Here is an 18,362-nt window from a genome sequence, read left to right on the forward strand (position 1 = left end):
AACACTGTCAACCAAAGCTGGGCATAGTGACTCAACATCTCAATTTTTAGAACTCAAGAAGCTGAGGCAGGAGGATTGCCATAAGTTGAAGACCAGCCTGGAATACACAATGATAGGTCAACTAGTGAGATCCTGTAGTAGCAACAACTCCTCATCCCGTAAGCCACTACTGAAAGAAATCCCATCTAAAAAGGATAATTGAAGTTTTACATTTAGAAACATATGTAAAATACGTTACAAACACCTTCAGAATTATTCCCCAGAGAATACAAAGCACACATCCCAGAGGAGCCCTACAACATCTGTCACTGCTTCTGGGATTGGAGAGACATCTCAGTGTTAGCTGAGGGCTAAAGGAGGGATGTTAAGAGACTGAAGGGCCGGAAGTAGGCCTATAGAAGGAAAGGAAACAGATCAAGAGAATCATAAACAGAGATGAATTAAGCATGGCTACAGCACCACCCCTTTTCTGAGACCTTGCTTCCCGTAGTTTCAAGTGCTGTTAACTCAGCTCTTCAGCTCTACCTTATAAATATTAAAATACTTTGAGAGAGAAGATGGAGAGAGAGAGACAGAGAGAGAGAGAGGGAGAGAGAGAGAGAAAGAGAGAGAGAAACTTTTGCTAAGGAATACTGTTGTGACTGGCCCATTCATTACTGTTGTTGCTCTTCACTACTGGGTCTAATTTACAAATCAAGTTGTATCATATACACATGTGTTTGGAGTAAACACAGCATCTGTGCAGATCTACACCATCTTTAGCTCCAACATCTGCTAGAGGCCTTGCAATGAGAGCCCCGTGGATCAGAGGAGACACTTTTACGTGGGAGAAAAACATAGATGGAGAGAGTGGGAGCACGGGAAAGGGCACAGTGCATCTGCGACTCAAGAGAGAGAGAGGTCCAGGTTCAGTTTGAATGCTGGCTGCCATGGTTTGTGTAGCCCAGTATATCTCATGATAACTACCAAAGGAGTCTAAAGGCATTTGAGAGTTAGGATCAGACATGAAAGCGTACCAGGATTTTATCCGAGATAGCAATGGCGATTATTAGATTACTTTTCACAAGACACTTGGCACCTCTAGCCCACTAACCTCACTGGGACTGGGCACAAAGAGGTCGATGACATTTACTTAATAAAATGACTGAGCTGCCAAGTCTGGATTGTCGAGCTCACATGTTCCAAGGCCAATTCAAAGGCAGCAGTGACTTTGTCCTCTGGTCAGTTTTTCTCCACCATCTTATGGATAGTTGGGACATGCATGATGGGAGGTGGGGAGACTTCTAAACATTTTGCCTTCCTGATGTTTAATCTGTGTTTTCCCCTCCTCCGTTGCTCGGAGTAGAAATGAAGAGGGAGGAAAGAAATTTGACAGAAGCTTTGTTTGAAATCTCAGATGGAAACTACGGGAGTCCAGAGCGTCCGAAGTCTTTCCTTTGGCTCTTGACCCCGGAACTGAATCAGAGAGAAACAATTTGTTTCCACATCCTTAACCTTGTGAACAGCAGATATAGACTCTATGTACTTTTGTGATATACTGTGATATATGCTGATGTACTTTGTGGTAGTGGCTATTGCGTGGGTTCTTTGTCTGTTAAAGAGTTAAAAGAAAAAAGAATGGCTGAGGGCAAAGAGGACTTTTTTTGTTATGGATTCCAGACATTTTGGGTACAGAAGGACCTCAGAACTGGGGGACTGCCCACTTGAAGGAGGTCTGGAATTTCATTTAGGTTTAGAGAATGCCCTATGGGTTGGTTCCCTCCCCTTGTCTATGGTTCTATGGTGTCCTGCACTCTTTTTATAGCAGGGTCTCTGTTTTTGTAATTGTTGATTGGATGGGAGTAAAAGTGCATGGCTCAGCTTCTGCTGTTCTGTGTAGGTATACACAGGCCCATGAGGTGCAAAGAGAAGCGGGGAATGTTTCAGAGAAACAGAAATCTCCTGCTGGGGACAAAGGATGGAGACTTGCTATTATTTACACAATAGGAAGCACCAATTGTTGGTGGCAAAAATCCTTTAAAAGTCCCATCAAATTGAGGCTTCCCATTCTATCCTGGGCTTGTGATGTTCTCTATTCTCATCTGTTGGAAGCATCTACAGCTTCATATGAACTCAGAGACCTCCAGGTAAGCAACCTTTAGGTGGTATAGAGGTTTCACTCAGAGTTTCAGTTTTAGCTTCCATATACGGATTTCCAAAGTGGTTGGACTACTTTTGTCTGGCAGCAGAAGTGGGATAACTTTTCCATGTATCAGTCTTCGGTGTTGTTACTTTTGGTTTTCTTAAATTTTCCTTTGGGGTTTTGTTCAATATTTCATTTTAGTTGCTGTTCCTCCTCCACATCCCCCTCATCTTTGTGACCTCTCTTTGCTCCCTGCACTTTCTAGTACAGTACCCCTTCTTTCGTTGTTCTGCTGTGTCCCCCTCCCCCACAAAGCCTCTTTTGTTTCAGTCTTCTGGGATCCTAGTTTTCTGGCCTAGTTTTTTCCCCCCATGTTTTCTTGCACCTAGGTGTGCACACCTCATAGTTAAAGGCTAGGATCTGCCTAGGAGAGACAGCGTGTAGTACTTGCTCTTCTTAGCCTGGGTTACCTTGGTTAACATGTTTTCCAGCGCCATGCACTGTCCTGTAAATTTCATTTTTTAAAGCAGAGTAAAAGTCTATTGTGTGTGTGTGTGTGTGTGTGTGTGTACATGTGTGTCTGTCTGTGTGTTTGTGTCTGAATGTTTCTGTGTGTCTCTTCATGTTTGTTTGTCTCTATGTGTCTCTGAGTGTGTATGTGTGTTTGTGTGTGTTTGAGTAGATATGCCTGTGTGTGTCTGTGTGTGTCTCTGTGTGTATCTTTCTGTGTGTGTGTGTGTGTGTGGTTGGGTATATGTGTGTATGGGGGGTATGTGGTGTGTGCTTGCCAATTCTTTTCTTATTCTGTGGTGCTATTTTTCTGCTTATGATTGATTTAAAATTTTTACAATTGAATATTAATCTTCATTATTTATTTATTTTTGAAAGTCTTATACTGGGTTGGCCTCCAACTCATCAGAATCCTCTGTCTCAACCTCTGCCTTCGGCATACCTCTGTTAAAGGCATGCATCCTCACTCTAGAGGTCCATTCACGTTCTCCTACCCTGTGGAATTGTGTCTGTGACCAGTCAGGCCCTGTCAGTCATCTTCTAGATCATCTTCATAGCCTAGGTTTGTTTTCTCCATTGTGATATGAAGATCCCCGTCTCTTACCCAAGATGATGTTTGTCCTTGCTCTCGGTCTGTGCCACAACACGTTCCCAGCTCATGTCCTTAGTGAAAGCTTAATGTTACAGCCTGCTTGCTCATGGGCAACCTTCATTCTACCCTTAGTGCTTAAAATCATGACATGTTTGTTCATGGGTGACTTGAACTTACATGACCTATGCAGCTTCCGTCTTCCCTCTCTGAGGGATATATGTGTAGGATAATGTTTTTGGACACTGTGTAAAGGTTATCCTTGTATTATTCAAATGCTTATTTCTCTGCTCTCATGTCTTGTTTCAAGCATGTTATTACATGGCATTGTAATACGATGGCTATGATCTCCTGTCTCAAGTTTGTGTAAACTTACCATTTTTTCTCTGCCTTGTCAATAGAGATTTATCCCCCACTGACTGGGAAAAAGAGAGGATAGGGCAGAAACCAGTCAAGGGAATGAGTGTGAGAGGAAGGGATTAATTCACTGGTTACATTAGTATTAGAAATAATTCATTTTACATATATATATACATATATATATATATATAACTGTCTTACAGGATTACATTTGATCTTAGACAAAAGGCAAAGAATATGTTCTTACAAAATGCAAGATCAAGTAAGAGGTGGTGAGCAAACCAGAGACCTCAGTGCATGCCACCATCTGCAGAGAGTACAAAACAAAGCATTCTCAGTATTTGATACAGTATGTGGAGGAAACAGTCTATGGTCCTTCCTCTACATTTAGCAAACAAAAGCATTCTTTAAAATGTATATATGTATAACAAACCTCATCTATGTATTAAAAATTTCTAAGTGTATTTATGAGTTGACTCTGCTGAATGGTAGTCTATATGTGGCAAATCAGTCAGATCATTTTCAAACCTTTTTTATCTTGTGGATAAAGACATGTGACTCATGAAGACACACGAAGAACATTCTCTGCCCAGAGCCTCAGGACGCTCAGCTGTGCTGCCTCTGGACACATGGAAACATCTCTCGCCTGATATATCGCTTCCATTTCACAGCCTTTTTGAGAATTACATCTTTTTAAAAGATAGACTATTTTAATTTTACATCCAACTGTATACATTTTTGTTTTATAGTACAACTTTACTGCCTGAATGTATGTCTGTACACTGCTCACATGCCTGGTGCTCATGGAGGCAGAAAGTGGGCCTCGAATCTCCAGGAACCGAAATCACAGAGTTGTGAAGCGTCATGTGCTACTGGGAATGAACACAAGGGGTGTGGGGGAACAGCCAATGAGCTCAACTGCTGAGCCATCTCTCCAGACATGACAGCCACATGTTTTAAAATCTGGAAATAACTTTTATTCTTGATTGTGGATATTGACCTTGAGTTCTAATGGTTTGAATTTAATATTGCTTCTCGGAGTTTTTATATTTCACCTTACATTTCATGACAGTATAATACGCTAGCATATCCTTTTTGAAATTGTCAAGGTTCTACATGGTTTCAGAGAGTGACCTGACCAGACTAATGAGGGAATGGAATTCGTGAAGGAAGACTGGGCTTGGGTGGGTGTTGCTCCCTCAGGCAGAGGGCACCAGGAAACTAGGAAACCTGGAAAGTCAGGTTTATCTTGTCCATTTGAATCAAGGAGGTTCATGGTATGCAGCTCACCAAGGAGGCCTTGGCTGGTCCCAGTGAGAGGTCTCTGTAGGAGAGTGATCTCAGGCTGCAGTCACCTGGGAGGAGGAGGCTATGCTTACTAGATTTTCCCATACATTGGTCCATCAGTGGCAAACACACTTGAAACAAAGGAAGGCTTTGTTGGTTCCTTGGGCCTGATTCAGGAAAGGCTTTGCCCTTCTCATGGGTCTCGGGCATTGGGGTCCGTGACATGGCTGTGCTCACATCGACAACACACAGTCAGTCTGACCCTTATACATAGCTAGTTACATATTTGGCAATATGGACATTTTAGTAGTTGACAGATTCTGTTATAAGCACTAAACTGAATATTTAGATTTTAAAATACATTATTATCTTCTAAAATAAGCAATACACCCAGACAGAACAAACTCTAACATGCCATAATCCCTCTCTTTGTCTGGCATTGGTTCTGGTTTCTCCTTCTAGAAGCTGCCAGTGCTGGTTTCCTGTGTACCTTGCAGAGGTAGCAAACATTTTGTGAAATATGACATGAATACATTGAGTGTACATTCCCAATTCCCTTGTGCCATGTTTATAACAACAACAACAATAATGATGATGATGATAATATAAATTAAACAACAATAAGAAAGGCTTTATAACCTTTGACTCTGTAGTTTGTTGCTTTTGCTTGCAAGCATATAACATTTTCTTCATTCTTTTAAAATGACTGCATGGGGTTCTATTTTGCAGCAGGTACATTTATTTCATGGTCTCAAAATTATTGCATGCGTATGTTCTCGCCACTCCTTCGATCTAAAAACAATTGCCTTGAGTAACCTCTACATAATTCATTTCTCACATGGCTAACACACCCATAAATCTTGGAACTGGAATTATAGCATTGAGGACACTTGACATTGCCTGTTTGGAGAACGTATTGCTTTCACATCTTGAGAATGTAATAAACGATCCATTAGGAAGTTTAAGGAAGTAAGAGCATGGGCAGATCATTCCCTTCCTTACCCTCGAACGTATAACGTTGTCCCCTCCAGAACCTCTGTGTTACCTTACGTGGGAGAAGGAAGCCACACAGACTTGGCTTGTGTGAGGAGGTTAAGCACTGTTGAAGTTGAGGGGCAGAGCCGGGAGATGGTTTTGGGCTACTTGCATGCATTGTTTCAATCTTGCAAGGCCTTAATCAGAGAGCATTTCCAGCTGCACTTAGGTGTGTATGCAGGAGAGGTTCAGAGGCATGGCATGCTCTGACTTGGAAGGATGAAGGGACCCCGTGCTATGGTGGACAGGTGGCCTCTAGGTATAGGATATGGCAAAGCCCCAGAAAGACACCCAGCCTTCTTGACAACCTGACCTTAGTGCCATGTTCCCCTTGCCAGACTTCCATACTATAGAATTGTGAGGTTAGAAATATCTTGTTTCAGACTCCTAATGTGTGGCCTGGAGACCAGGCCGTGCTCACACTCCATACTGGGTGAAACTGTTTTGTCAGGCTGTGTCTTGCCATTTAGCAAGCAGCATTTCACAGTGTTATGAGAGCAGATACAGAGACACCATTGCCTATCCATTACCACCCAGGAAACACAAACCAAAGACTTACTTCTGAATGCCCAGGGACCTCCTGTAAACCCATGAAAACATGTGTGTGCATGTTAAACCCCGTCAGAGAAACCGGGCTGTTGTGCCCAGTTCTTTCTTCCGGCCATATTATTTAACATTTCAACTTAATTATAGCAATCTTACTAGAATTATAATCTGGATATTATGCAATTCCTAACCCTGGGTTTTAGTGACTGGTTTGAAGTATTAATTTCCTAGCATACATACTACTTTAGTAAAAAAATTGGGAGATATTTCATCAGAATTAGGAAAATAAATTCCACATTAAATTTATAATTAGTGTTTTGGGAAAGTAGGTCAGAGGTTGAGGGCACTTGCAGCCTAGGTTTTGCTCCAAGCACCCACAGTTAGACTCACAAGTAAGTGCAAAGGAGGACATGAGCGACCATACGTATAGCTGAGGAGAAGGTTTTTATTGCCAAAATAAGGGAGAGTTCAATCAGAGGCATCTGGAAAGAATTCAGACTGAACATGGCCAGCACAATAGACAAGGAATAGGGAAGGTTGCAGAGAGAGCCAGACAGAGGGGCAAGTAATGGGGGTAGACCAGAGAGAGAAGAACCAAGGGATGGGAATCAAGAGGAGCCAATAGATGGAGAAGAACCAAGAAGATAAGAGAGCATGGGGCCAAAATGGCTGAGTTATATAGGAAAGAGAATCTGGGGAAGGGATGGATGTCTGCCTTGTTATGTTAAAAGGCATCTCAGCTCTTAGAGCTAACAGTAAGCACTTGACACTAATTCCAGAGGATCTGCCACTCTCTTCTGGCCTCTGTGGGCACTGCATGCATGGGGTGCATATAGATTCTTGAAGGCAAAACACCATTCACAAAAAAACATAAGACAAATAGAAATCTAGAATAAACGTTGTAATTGGTCTCCTGTGAGTTTAAACTAGGAAAACCTAACATTTTCCTTCTCTGACCTCACGCCTGCTTTACACCTGTGAAAGCATGTGATATAAAAAGATGAAGAGAGGGGGGATATGTTCTATGGAGGGGTGGTGAAGTGTGGGGGGAGGGGGTGCCTCCGTGGGCCCATGTTGAGGCATCCGCTTCCCCTGAGGGACCAGCCATAGGATGGTATAGTATAGAATAGAGTGTGTTCAGGCCATGGGGAGGGGAGTTAAGAGGGTAGTAGGGACAGAGAAAGGCGGGGGGGGGGAAGGGAGGGAGAAAGAGAGAGAGAGAGAGAGAGAGAGAGAGAGAGAGAGAGAGAGAAGAGGAATACAGAAGTAGAGAAGTAGAGGCCAGCTATGAGCACATGGAGAGAGAGGGGGGAATGGAATTGGGAGAGGGTAGAGCCAGGAAGGCAAGAGAGGAGGAAGAGAGCAAGAAGGGGGCAAGCAGCCCCTTTTATAGTGAGTCAGGCACACCTGGCTGTTGCCAGATAACTGTGTGGCAGAGCTTAGATAGAAGGCTAACATTTAGTGTTTGGAGAGGTAGGATATAGACAGATACCTTTAAACAAAACTCAGATCTGAGCTTCGTCAATGTCCCACCTCACTATTAATAATGAATGGTACAGCCTTCATGGGTACCAATGAGATAGTATCATGGCTGTGGGAAAAAGAGATTGGAAGACACACTCTGGCTCCTGGCATGTGTAGATTGAGGTCAGCAGAGTTCAAAAGACGCATCCAGAAAGCTTTAAGCTGACTTAATATGGAAGGTATTAGGAGCTGGAGCCCTCTACTGCCTGTCCCGGGGGCCATGGCATTCTCTGTAGGAAGCTGAGTAGTAAAGGCCTCGCTTGTGGTTTCTTTGTTATTAAAGCTGAGACTCACTCCTTAACTAACCCAGCTGGGGATTCAAGCCCTTTACTAAAGAGCTGAAGCCCCTGGGCTTAAACAGTTTTGCAATGGGGACCACCCTGAGGAAGAGCAGGGAACCCACAGAGTCTCGGGGCTCCATTCATGGGCTGCATAGAGATGTGGAAATAGTTCTCATCTTTTATCTTTCTCCATGGTCTGCTCTAAACCCTCCCAAACAGATCACTTCAAATCCAGCTTTGCCCAAAGCACTTTGGATCCTGCCACTCACCCCAGCTCTCAAGCTCTCCTTTGTACTTCAATTTATCATTTAGAGAGGAAAGTTAATTCTGAATGATCTTAATTTCCACCTTAAGAGACTTTAACATTGCCAGAGAAAGCCTAATGGTAACTTTGGATCAATAATAGTGATTTGCTGAGGGAAATCTGAAAAACCAAATGTATCCAACCTGCTTTCCGCTCTTGTTGGTTTTGTCTAAGGAATAATTAGTAGAGAGCAGCATTAAAAAGTGGGATTCCTGCACTGCCTGCTCTTTAGGTGCATTTGACTCTGATGTGTGCAGCAGTGAATGACGAAAAGAAAGAGCTCTTCTGACACCTAAGGAATACAAGAAGATGAATTCCAAGCCTGTTTTTGTCACGATTTTAAAAATCATGTCTTCTGAAATCCATGCTGACAAGCTTGTGTGGTGGTGGAGGGTCTCCTGCTGTGGGCCACGCACTTGCTGGGTGTGTAGCCTTGACCCCTTGTGTGCCTTCTATTCTCAAGAGTGTCATTAGGGCAACAAAGACTGAACAGATATTTCAGCGGAAATCTGAGGAACACAGAAGTTTCTCAGCTGTCACCGAACATCACAGAAGGGGCTTAAGCGCAAACTGACATTTATTAGGTCATATAAATGGAGCATTCTGGGGTATGTCTCCTTCCTCCTGTGACATAAATGACTTCCTATAAGGTCACAACAAGCCTCGGGAAAGCAGTCTCTGTTTTCTCCATAGCTCAAGCTGGAATTTCATCCTATCAGTTTGAATGGGTCTGACTTGTTTTGGGAATGCCTGTTTTTAACCTAGAACATTGGGGTGCGGTCATATACTGGGGTGCCTTGGGTGAGAGCTCCAAATCCTGTTAGCTTTAGATGCGGAGGGCCCAAGGTACTGAGGCTCTAACTCAACCCCCCCCCCCCACCTCTACACTCAGTGATTTTATTCTGCTATCCTAATACCAGAATTCTGATTTCGTCTTTGTTGTTGTTGCTGCTGCTGCTGTTGTTGTTCTATGTAGAGACTGGAGAGTGGTGTCCTGACCAATCTATTTTTTTACTAGGAAGATACAGTGCTTTTACAAGCCACCTTTGAGTTTGGATGGGGTCAGTCTAATGAATTCTGTGACTTCAGAGTAGAGGCAGGGTGTGGTTACTTTGGGAGAATTTTAAGGGGTTTTCGGCAGTACAGGGAAACTTAGAATGAATGCCTACTGTGTGCAGGACAAAGAGCTTGTGCCCTGGGAAGAAAACAGTATGAGATCACAGAGCTCAGCTGCTTCTTCTTCACCTACCCTGACAACCCATTTGTAAGAAAACCACCCCCCCCCCCGTTTTCTTAGAAGTTTACACTTAACTCAGGCAATTCTGCACCAAACATCCAGTTATGTGCTTTATTCCCATATATAAGCAATGTGCTCCAGTTAAAAGTAATAAGAGAACGAGGAAGACACAGGGGGTCGGGATGGGATCCCTCACCATCAGGGCAGCGCTTGCAGCCTCTCCTGCTCTGACACTGCTACGGACGCGTGTATCGCCCTTCTTTACAGAGCTGCATCGGCTGGTCGTGGGTCCGAGGGATCACAGAGAAATGGTTTCTTAGGGCCAGCGAGGGGAAGACCCGTGAGGTATTCCTTCTCCCAGAAAAGACTGCTCCACTTGGTGAGAGGCGCTAACACTTATGAAAGGTGAGCAAACGGTGAAGACCTGGACCACCTGATGGGACCCAGGACAGCCAAAGGGCCATGACGCTGAATTAGTGGGGCCGAAAACCGCAGCCAGTGCCTCCACCTTTCCCTAAGTTTTTTTTTTTTCTTTTCTCCTTTTTCTTTTTTCTTTCTTGTGACGGGGCTTACTATGGAAAGCGGGCTATGTGAGCATATTAGTCTGCAGAGGCCAACTCTCATCACTTCCGTGTAATGACACTGACATACACTGTTCTCCCGGGGGCTTTTCCTTTACACAAACATCTTTCCAACTAAAACCAGACGCGCTCTTCCTACCAGGGTGATTGTTACAGACAGCTGTCCTCCCACGTCTTCTGAAGGCCTGTAGAACTGAGCTTCAGTAGTGGACAGGGGGTAGGGCAAGGAAGACCCAGCAACTCCCCTCCCTGATAAGAAATCCTATAGCCCATTACTTCCAATCTCCCTGGTTACAGATGGCAGGCGCCAAGCACTGTGATGGCAGCAGTCATCAACATAATGGGCCCTGGAAGGAAGGATATTGGGAAATAAGTCTAGACAACTGATATTTACCCAAACTATCAAGTGTATCGGAACCTCGTTAGTCTAAAAAACAATGGATTTTGTGAGCATGATTCTGGCAAGTTTCGAAACTTTGGGTCTTTCTAAAAGACAATGGAAGCACACTAGTTGCAAAACCTGTGACTGGCCTCTGAGGTTGCTCATTACACTTCAGAGACCTCTCCATGTCTCGCTCCCGAGTGTGTGTTACATGTTACGTTATGGCTGGATCTGGGAGGGAACTTCTTCTAGTCTCACCCTCCATTAGCAATGTCATGTTAGTTTCTAAGCTGCACACCCTGGTTCTTTGTGTTTGAATAGAATAGTAATCTAGTGCCTGCGCATGATGGGCCTAGAGAAGCCTTTATGACTAAGATGAGAAAACATTCCCCGCTGGGGTCGGGGAAGATGGCTCAGTTAGAAGAGCCATCTACAGACATGAAGAACAGAGTTCAAAACTCAGAACTCATGTTAAAAATAAACGCTATGTATTAGAATGTATGCTTTAAATCTCAGAGCTAGGTGGATCTCCAGGACCAATGGTCAGGCAGTCTTCCAAAAATGTTGAGTTCCAGGCTCAATGACAGACTTTCTGGCATAAAACATGATTGGGAAGCAACTGAGGAAGATATCCCATAGCAAGCTCTGGTATCCACACGCACTCACACATGTGAAGACAGACAGAATTCACTAAGGAGCAGAAGCAGTGCTGACTGTGCCTGATGCTCTTCCAGGACTGACCCTTGGTTCATGACTTCCTGTAATTCCAGATGCAGGAGACATGATGCATATCACACAGACACTCAGACACACAGACACATTCACACACACACGCATGCGCGCGCACACACGCACACACACACACACACACAGAGAGAGAGAGAGAAATACAAAAACACAAATCAAATCTTAAAAAAATTAAAGAATTAATTTAAAAAAAGAGTAAAACTGTGCCCCCTGAGAAATTAGTCACCTTTCAGCAACTACCCGCCAGGGACGGAGTGCAGATGTTGATAGTTGGGAGCAGCCTCGGGCACACCTCAGTGGACTTGGAAGAGGCTGCTCCTCAAGACGTTTGACTGCTAAACTGAAGACAGCCATGACAACAGGTCCAGGAGCACCACAGACATCCAAGCTGGCCGAGGGGTGTCTTCTGTTCTGCTGTCCTTTTCTTATAGAGATTTAGGGACAGCGCAGGGAAAATATTCAGGTCTTCTACTGCCTCGGGGTTTTAACTGACACCAACAAGTGTCCCCCGGGGTGAGCCAGAGTTGTGAAGCAAGGACGGTCCAGGCAACCTGCGTGGCTGACCCATACAGGAGGAGGGCGCCTTTCTTCTTCCATGCCCTGGAAGCCCTCTTGGATTCCAGCAAGCTGTTGTGGGATGCAGGCTCGTGCTAAAAACTTCCACTAATCTCTAAAATCAAAAATTCCTCTGGAAGGAGGTCTATGGTTTCTGTAGGGCTTGTGATTGTTTTCTTAACTCACTTGCATAGCCTCCTCGATGGAGCTGTGTGCAAAGTACCTGAGAACTGTCAGTTCAGTGAATCCTTGCCACCACCCTATGGGGCCCTGGGCTTGTCTCCATGTTTATAAAGCAAGGCTCAGAGATGTGGGAAGGGGGCCCCCAGGAAGCATGGTCCCCATAATCTGAATCACAGCAAGTTGGGTCTCAACTAGGATGTTAACTGTCTTTACTTTCCCCTCTTCTCAGACTAGTTAGAAGCCATCAAGAATAGACTATTGCTACCGTAAGTTTCAATTCTCTATTTTATGAGAAATAAACGATGTACCAATCTGCACCTCGAGGATATTACAGTACACTTGGAGGTCAGACACTGGGGCCCTGATGTCATTGAAATAAGATTTGGTGAGGGTTAGGACCAGGAAGTACTCAATCAAGAGAGAACCAGACGAGGGGCATTTGGAGAAGTTGATCAGAATTGGGCTGGCTGAGGTCAGTTTTTAGGGGACTGTGTGATAATTTTATGGCTAGGTCAGTTGGTTCGTCTAGATCAGGTTGGCCTGCTGTTGTGTCTTCGGTTAATTGATATGAGGAGTTCTAGCACACTGGGGGTGGCTCCCTAAGTTGGAGTCCGGGAGAAGGTGAGTTGAGCATCATTTCTCTCCACTCTTGATGCTGATGCGATGTGACCAGCTATTTAAGTTCCGGCTACCTGTATGGTAGACAGTACCCTGAAACCACAAGCTTGTATAAACCCTTTCTTTCCTAAGTTGCTTTTTGTCAGAGTGTTTTATCACAGGAACAGAAGCAAGCCCAGGACAAGCGCTGGCCATTCAAACCTGCAGGTGCATCATCTAAACAGAGCAAGTGCCCCACAGCACTGTGAAGTGAGGCTGAGCCCAGTGCCCTCGTCTGTTAGATTCTGCCCATCTCTGTCCATTTAGCCTCACCCAGCATGGCCAGTTGGCCTCTGGACTAGCTGCTTTGTGTCCCTAGGAAGATGTATTCACGACTCCCAAAAGAGGCCAGGCTCATGGGTTTCAGAATTGTCAGTCAGAGGATGCATGGCTTTGAGGCCTTTAGCCAGACATTCCACAATGACAGATGGGCCTGGAGGAGAAGGCCGCTCTCTCTGTGGTCATGACAGCAAGGACAGGGGACAGGCCTGACATCCCAGTGCAACTCTCAAAAGTGTGCCCAAGTGAGGTCCCTGGCACAAGTCCTAAGGGTTCTGCTACCTCCCACTAGTGTCACAGGTTGGTGTCCCCACCTTTAGTCTGTGGGCTTTGGGGATATTTAATACTCCTAAGAATTCCACAAAGCACCCTCCCCCGTTTTACCTGTGTCTCTGTCTCTTGCATCCCTAACTGTTCATTGGATGCTATTTTTAGAATACACAAATGTCCTCATTCCTCTCAGACTAAACTTTAAAAACCACTCAGGGCAGAAAATCCTTCACTTCCTTTTAATCTCTTTATACCACATAGTGGGATTCTTAATTCATAAGTGAATGAAAACCGAGGCTGAGCCTGCTTGCAGAGAGCAGTACAGACTTGATCAGGCTAGTTGAGGCCCAGCCCAGTTATGAGCTGTTTTGCTCACTTTATCTGCCATCGTCACTGTTTACCTCAGGCTCTCCGACCACAGCAAAAGATTTCCTAGACAACACACACAGGATTTTCCCTTTGCTGACAGGAAACTTAGCTGCTTCATCCAGGAAACCGTATCTCTCCATCACAGCTGCAAGAAGCAGGAATAAGTTAATAAAGTCAAGATGTCTGGACCACCCTGGACCCCAGCACCTCCTTGCACTCACTGTGTCTTGTCAGCGAATGTCCCCAGCCCTAGAACAATAAAAATATTTTAATTTTGTGTACTTTTCTTTGTACTCACAACAATAATAAGGTATTGGCCTTTGTAATTTAGCTTATTTTTCTCTTTGAATAACCATACCGTTACTTGTACCTGAGATAATATTGATACATTTTGGGTTAAATTCTGCTATGTCCCTCCTGTTGTGTATGTGGATGCTGTCTTTTCTGGCCCTTAGTTTTACCAGTTTCCTTCTGTGTTCCTGTTAATTCTCCCCATTTCATTTCTTCATCCTTAAGTTGGAATGCATTCTTTTCTGGTCCTAACAGCTACTCTAAAACACCTGGCATTTAAGTTATTAAATAAAAAAAATTATTGAATCTATTTTTCTTAAACATAATTTGTGGAAGGTTCAAGATGATCTCCTAGTCTCTTCCCAGTGCAGACTGTGACTGTGGATGCTACTCTTTTATCTCCTGCAAACAGAAAACTCAAGAGTCTAGCAGCTGGCTGGACTTCAACACTTGTTTTTCTTCTTGTCCTAGGTCAGATATGGTCCTTAATAAATAGGATCCATCTCTGAAGTTTCTCAGTAAAAGAATAAGTCTGTTACTTTGTGAATCAGAAAATTTAAAACTCTCTTGGTTCCCCATGGAATGAGCTCAGCTTCCCAGATGTTGTTTTTGTTTGAGTAAAATCTGAGCTATATTTAAAAATACCTACTGCTGTGTGGCCAGTTTGCTTTTACCCCCCTCTTGAAAGATCTTGTGGAGGACAGAAGCTTTGTTGGGGTTCCTGGGGGTCCAGCTGCTTCCTGAGACACTCAGCTTGAGGGCCAGTGCCTCTGGGTTATGAACTTTTGAAATGATCCTGCTGAAGTACGTATTTTGACTTTGGGATTTTTCCAGATGTGCCAAAGTGGGCCCCATGTGCTCATAGTTGCGATTCTCAGTGTTCTTCTCAATGTGAGGCCTTGAGCTAACATAAGTTTAGAGAAATTTGCCTTGAGTGGGCAAAGCCGTTCAGCTTTGGATTCTGCTTCATTCCATAGATTAAATGTTATATGTTTAATAGATTTGCTCATCTGTGCTTTTTTTTTCTAACTTTTTATTGGTTCTTTATAAATTTTACATCATGCACCCCAATCCCACTCATCTCCCCTGGCCCTTGTATCTGCCCTCTGCCCTTGCAACCTCCTCTCCAACAGAGAAAAGAATTCTCACTGTGGAAGCTGCACTGTGTCACAGTGTATCCCACAGGACACCCTTTTGTCCACACTTCTTTGCTTGCAAATGTTCATTGCAATGACTCGTTGGTTTGGTACGAGGCCTCAGGAATACTGGAATCTCACTGGGACTCCTCTCAGATATCCTATTGTTGCTCTGTGCAATGGAAATCCTGTAGTAGCCCCTTCAGGTACCCCAGCACTTCATTGATGGGGTAGATGTTGGGGTGGGCCAATTCAAAGCCCTGGATCTGGGGTTGAGAGGTATCTGAGCTGCTCAACCTGCTGGCTTTCCCTCTCTCACACTCTCAGGGCTGGCTCACCAGCAACTCTTGGAACCAGGGGTTTACCAACTTTACCTTGCTGCCCAGGCAAGGTGCAGAACACACTCTCCCAAGTGTTGCTGCTGTCAAGAGACAGGTTCAGACTCCCACTCTCATGACTCCAGGACCAGCTCCCCTGCTTGCCATGGATGATGAGGGACAAGGAAGTAGAGGAGAGTGTTTTTCCCTCAACTAGGCCTGTGCCCAGCAGACAAGAGGCCGGGCCAGCTTTCCTGTGCTCAAGCCTTCAGGCCTGGCTCACCTACATCTCCCACACTCAGGGCCAGCTCTACTATGCTGCCAAGGCAAGGGCCCACTTTTCTGAGTGCTGCAGCAGGTGAGAGGCCGAGACAGTTACTGTGCTCTCATGACCTCAGGGTCAGCTCTCCTGCCTGCTATACGAGTAAGGCGTGGGGGGCATCTCTCCCTCATCCACACCACTGCAAGGCACTCAAGAGGTAGGGACAGCTCTCCCAGACTCACACCTTCAGGGCTGTCTCACCTGAGCCCCTGCCATTAAGGTCTGCCCTACTGTGCCTCCTAGGAGAGGTACAAGGTCCGCTTTCCCAAGTGCTGCAGGTGGTGAAGGGCAGGGCCAGTTCTCTTGCTCTTATGACCTCAGGGCCTAGTCTCTGGCCTCTCACAGATGGTAAGGGATGGGGTATCTCTTCCTCATCCAGTCACTGCACAGGGAGATAAGTGGGGGAGGGGGGCATTCCTCTCCTCTCTACTCTCCAGATTTCTGTAGCTGGCTAGAAGGCAGTTAGGTCTTCTTGATAGCATGCCTCCAGGGCCAGCTCTCCCAGTATGCCCAGGTGACAGAGTAGTGGGAGTGGGAGTTCCTCACAGCCCTTAGACTAGACCAGGCATGGATGGCTGCCTGGACTTTGCTGGTAACAGACTCCTACTCATGGCTGCAGGGCCATGGACCCTCCAGCTAGCTCCCCATGCTGGGAGCCCATCTAGGTCTGCCTGGCACCAGACTGGTGATCATCTCAGGCTCACATTTTTTTCAGAGATTGTTAGGCTACTAATCATTTAGATCTTCATAGGTCAGAACATTGAATGTAAACATAGCCTCTCTCCTCTCTGCCACCTACTGGTGTACATGTGACATAGCAGCCACACACGCAACACCTCGTGGGCTTTATTTTTATAAAAGATATTTTGACATCCTGAGCCATTTTAAATTTCATATGTAACTATACGCTGTAGCTATTAAAATGAGGAAACATAAAAACACATAAGTGAATGGGGTGGGGTGAATGTCTGGCAGGCAGCCCTCCAATGCTAACTCATTGTAGCTGTTTTTAATCTCAGAATCATAGCATCACAGAATGTGAAAACACTGGGTAGAGGTTTCAGAGCCATGTCTGTAGGCTTTGTCACTTTCCTGCTGAGGATTCGAAGACAGAAATTACAAGTGGGTAACAGTAATGGTTTGTGGAATCCAAATTTCACTTCTGATATAATGTGCAGAAACATACACCATCTTTTTGCATGTGTGCAGTGTGGATGTTTGTGTGTGTGTGTGTGTGTGTGTGTGTGTGTGTGTGTGTGTGTGTGCGTTATGCATGCATGCAGAGATCAGAGGTTGATGTCAGGTGTCTTTGTTATTGCTTTTCTTCCACATTGAGGCAGAGTCCTTAAGTGTTTATGTGGGAATGAAGGTCAGAACTCCCATTCTCTTACTTCTATAACAAGTACCTTATTTGGTCAGCTGACTCCTCAGCTACCACATAAGTTTTGTATCCTTGTAACTGTGTTGACAGAAGGGACAGTATTCTAAAGAGATGTATATTTTCCCCTCCCTTTGGCTATCAGTTTAGTGAGACAGTAGTCCCCAAGGGATTAAAATTACTCCAGGGGTCTCATGCAGGGAAGGAAAAGAAAAGGTTAGGGAACTGGTGCCAGGCAGAGGAGACCTTGTTCCTAGGAAGAGATTTCAGCCAGCATTGAAAGTTTGTCAGACCAGTCTGTGGGAGAGACACACCCAGACAATGGTGGGATGATGATGGTGGGGACAGAACCTGAGCAGGACTGCTCAGCTGTGCACACCTCTGGCTCTCTATTTGAACTTCAGTCTTTTGTTAGAGTCCCTGAGATGACAGTCAGGGAACCTCATGATTCCTCTTCTCAATGTGGCCACACTGGATAATCCTTTTTCTGTATTTTGTTTTTGTTGTTGTTGTTGTTGTTGTTGTTATTATTTACTTTATGGTCCAATCTGTCTATTGAAGACAGGTGTCTGAGACTGACTTTTGAGGGCTGCAGGGCCCAGCTCTGATTCTAAGAACTACAGTGCATAGTGTTTTGAAACTCAAACTTTGATCATAATACAGTAATGTTGATCTAAGTGCAAAAATTTCATCTCTGTGTAGGTGTGCCAAAGTGACTCTTGGTGTCTGGGATTCTGGTGTTGGTGAGAAATCACATTGGTCACTGTGACAGGCACCAGAGAGCTAAAATTATGTGTGCAAGTCTGTAAATGAGCACCAAGCAATAAAAGCCAAAGGGAAATTCCAGGTGTTGGAAATACACATCTGACTTCCCAGCTGCTGGCAGAGCTGCTGGACCAGGGCTGAACTTCCTCTTGACAGAGCAGCTGTGGCCATGGCTTTCTCCAACCCTGTGTGTTAGCAAATGTGTCTTTATTCCGCATAATGGAAGGTCAGTGGATGCATCTGAGGCATGTGACCATAGTATAAGCATGCGTTGACTGAGACAAGAATTTGTATCTATACTCAGATGACAGACAACCGTGAAAATGTTCATAGGA

General features: G+C 44.8%; 1 non-coding gene across 1 annotated transcript; it reads right to left on the reverse strand.

Moving 5' to 3' along the window:
- Window positions 1-16,601: 16,601 nt before the first annotated feature.
- Window positions 16,602-16,732, reverse strand: LOC120101309 (small nucleolar RNA SNORA17). Its single transcript, XR_005501682.1, has one exon. It is a non-coding gene; the product is annotated as a small nucleolar RNA SNORA17 (small nucleolar RNA).
- Between the last annotated feature and the right edge of the window lie 1,630 nt (window positions 16,733-18,362).

This window comes from Rattus norvegicus, chromosome 2 (assembly GCF_036323735.1).
Source record: "Rattus norvegicus strain BN/NHsdMcwi chromosome 2, GRCr8, whole genome shotgun sequence".
Taxonomy (NCBI): Eukaryota; Metazoa; Chordata; class Mammalia; order Rodentia; family Muridae; genus Rattus; species Rattus norvegicus.